Raw genomic sequence first — 3,705 nt, forward strand, 5'->3', positions numbered from 1 at the left:
CCCCCGCCCCCTTCCCTTCTCCCTCAGGAGGAGGAGACCCCACCCAATACCAACCTACTCTGAGATATCAAGTCACTGCAGGACCAGGCACATCCTAGTCCAAGGAGGCCAGACAAGGCAGCCCAGTTAAGGGAACAGGATCCCCAGGCAGGCAACAGGCAGCCCTCCTCCAGTTGTTAGAGGACCCTCAAGAAGACAAAGCTGCATATCAGCTACATATGTGCAGGGGACCTTGGTCTAGCCCATGCATGCTTGTAAAGATATGTTTTATGTAGTCTGTTTTTTAGAAAAGCTTCCATGTGCTGCTGAGTAGAATATGTGTTCTTTGGTATTTGATAATGTATGATGTCATTTAATTCTGATGTTTCTCTGTTTAATATTTTTGTCCAGGTGATTTGTCTGTTGGAGAAAGTAGGGTTGTGAAATCATGAACTGTTGATGGATTGATGTTAAACTGGGACTTTAAATCCAGTACGGCATATTTTCTGAAATTCTATGCATCAGAGTTGGCACATATATGTTTAAGACAGTAATATATTTTTGATTTACTGTTCCTGGACTGAAATGTTCTTTATGTCTTCTGATTAATTTTATTTTAAAGTACTCAAAACACTGTAACAATAGACAAGAGGGGGAAATTAAAGGAAAATAGGAAAAGAGATAGTCAAATTATCTCTACATGTGATGATATGGTACAATGTATTAGATTTCCCAAAAATTTATGCTAGAAAACTTCCAAAAGCAATAAACAAATGCAGCAGCATGCCAGGATACAGTATCAACATGCACAATCAATAACTCTTCTATACATCAGCAACAAACATACAGAGGAAGAGAGAATGGACACCCTCCCATTTACAAAGCCGCAGAACAACAACAACAAAAATCTAGAAATAATAGAGGAAAAGGGAGAAATAATCTTTCACAGGGAAGAACACATCCCAAATGGTCAATCCTGTAGGCATATACATAAAAATTACATTACATAGTCTGGGCAGGTTGTATTTATGTATTTAGAAACACATAGTCCTATGTGTGTATGAGCACACACACACACGCACACACACACACACACACACACACACACACACACACACACACTTAACAACTAAAGAAAAAGAGCCCATGAGTTTCAAAGAGAGCAATGTACATGGGAAAGTTTGGAATGAGGAAAGGGAAGGAGGAAATGATGTAATTATATCTCAATTTTTTAAAAAAGTATTTAAAAATAAGTGATAAATGGAGCACTTCAAGTTGTAGTAAAAAGTTGCTAATTAGTAACATAAAAACATAAAATATAAATACAGTAATCCCTTTCCAAGAGTAGTTTCATTTGTTCCTTAATAGTTAATCTTCTAAATATTAAACATCATGATAGTTTTGAAAAACTCAAAGGCCACGCCTGCTAAGGAAGCAGGTAGGCTGGCTGACTGCACATCTTCAGCTCTCCTTCTGCTCCTCCAGATCCCAACCCTCCCCACCACCCCCTCCATCCCCAGCTCTGTAGCAGAACACCTGCTGTGGACTCCATTTCCTCTCTGACCACATCATCACGAACAGATCACAAATATTTTCTCCCCCAGCCTTGTTTTCCCTAACTCACTCCATTATCCCAGCCTCCAACAGCAGCAGTAGGCATTCCCTGGGAACACACCAGCTGAGCAGGCCAGGGAATCAGGTGTGCTAACTGAAGACCAACACCAGGCTCTCCTCTCCAAATGCAATCCCTGGTTTCAACCCTGGCTCTGAAACAGAAGAAGCCTTCCTTCCACTCCCTGCCCACATCTCCTGTGGGTCCCGCAGACCTTCCCCTCCTTACCCCTCTCCCTCCACTCTTTGCTTTACCACAGCCCCCAACACCAGCAGGCATCCCCTGCTAACTAACAGGCCACTTCTGTCAGAGAAGCAGATAGGCTGACCATTCATCTTCCCCTCTCCTTTTGTTTCTTCAGCTCTTATCTCCCAGTCTCATCCCCAGCTCTGCAACAGAACAACTGGTACAGTCTCCCCTTTACCCACTGATCACACCACCGACAGATCATACAGATCTTTCACTGGTAACCTCCCTGATCCCACTCCATGCTTTTTCCCAGACCCTAACCCTACCTAGTATCCCCTGCTAACCCCAAAGCAACAGCTTCCAGAGAAGCATGTAGGCTGTCTGCAGATCCAGTACCCTTGTCTCTTCTCCAGCAATATAGGAGACTTTCTGGGGTGATCTCTCTGCAATGTTTACCTCTATTCCAAGGAGAATAAATAAGCAGATTCTGGTAGAGTCCTCTGCTTTCTCCCTCCTGTAAACTCCCTTGGAGCTCTGCTGTATCTCCCTATCTAAGTGTCAACTCCCAATACTCAGAAACACATTTTACCTGAACCTACAGTGTCTGCACCCATTAGGTCCACAGACCTGATTTCCTACCAGGCAACACATAGCCAACACAGTACTAAAATCCAGAGAGGAAACAGAAACCAAGGAACAAAACACCCATTCAATGAAGACAAAAACAGATATCAGCAACTAGATCTATAATTATTACAATCCCAGATGCCTACAAGCTAACATAAAAAAGCAATCAATAACAGCTAGGACAATATGTCTTCACTGAAGCTCAACAACCCTACCACAGCAGGCCGTCAATATCTAAACATAACTGAAAGCCAAGAAAAAGATGTGAAAACCAAATATAAGAAGATGGGAGAGGTCCTTAAAGAGGAAATGAATAAATCCCTTAAAGAAATCCAGAAAAACATAAACAAACAATTGAAAGAAATTAAATCTGTTCAAGACTTGAAAGCAGAAAGAGAATCAATAACGAAAACCCAAACTGAGAGAATTTTGAAAATTAAAAATTTAGGAATTCAAACAGGAGCTACAGAGGCAGATTCTACTAAAAAAATGGAAGAGAAGGAAAAAGAGAATGTCAGGAATTGAAGGTACAATAGAAGAAATGGATAGATGTGTCAAAGAAAACATTAAATCTAAAGACTCTTGGTATAAACACCCAGGAAGCCTGGGACACTATGAAAAGACCAAATCTAAGAATAATAGGAATAAATGAAGGAGAAGAAGTCCAGATCAAAGGCCCACAAAATATTTTCAACAAAATCACAGGAAAAAGATTTCCCTAACTTAAAGAAGGAGATGCCTATCAAGGTACAAAAAGCTTACCAAATATCAATTAGACTAGACCAGCAAAGGATGTTACCTTGGCCCCAAGGAATCAAAACACTAAACATACAGGACAAAGAAAGAACATTAAAAGCTGCAGGGGGGAAAGGCCAAGTACCATATAAAGACAGACCTGTCAAAATTATACTTGAGGGGAGGAGCTCTGTGAGGGGTGGCAAGAGAGGGGCAGCATTTGGGATGTAAATTTTAAAAAAGAATAACACCTAACTTCTCAGAGGAGATACTAAATGCCAGAAGGGCTTGGACAGATGTACTGCAGACCCTAAGAAACCACAAATGCTAGCCCAGACTACTATACCCAGTAAGATTTTTCAGTCACTGTAGATGGAGAAAATAAGATATTTCATGATAAAGCCAAATTTAAACACTATTTGTTTACAAATCCAGCCTAATAGAGGGTGCTAGAAGGAAAATTCTAACCTGAAGTAGTTAACTACATCCAAGAAAACACAGAATAAAATAAAAAGAGGGAAAACACACACACCAGCAGCAGCAGCTGCTGTACTACCACCATC

This window comes from Mastomys coucha, chromosome X, assembly GCF_008632895.1.
Source record: "Mastomys coucha isolate ucsf_1 chromosome X, UCSF_Mcou_1, whole genome shotgun sequence".
Taxonomy (NCBI): domain Eukaryota; kingdom Metazoa; phylum Chordata; class Mammalia; order Rodentia; family Muridae; genus Mastomys; species Mastomys coucha.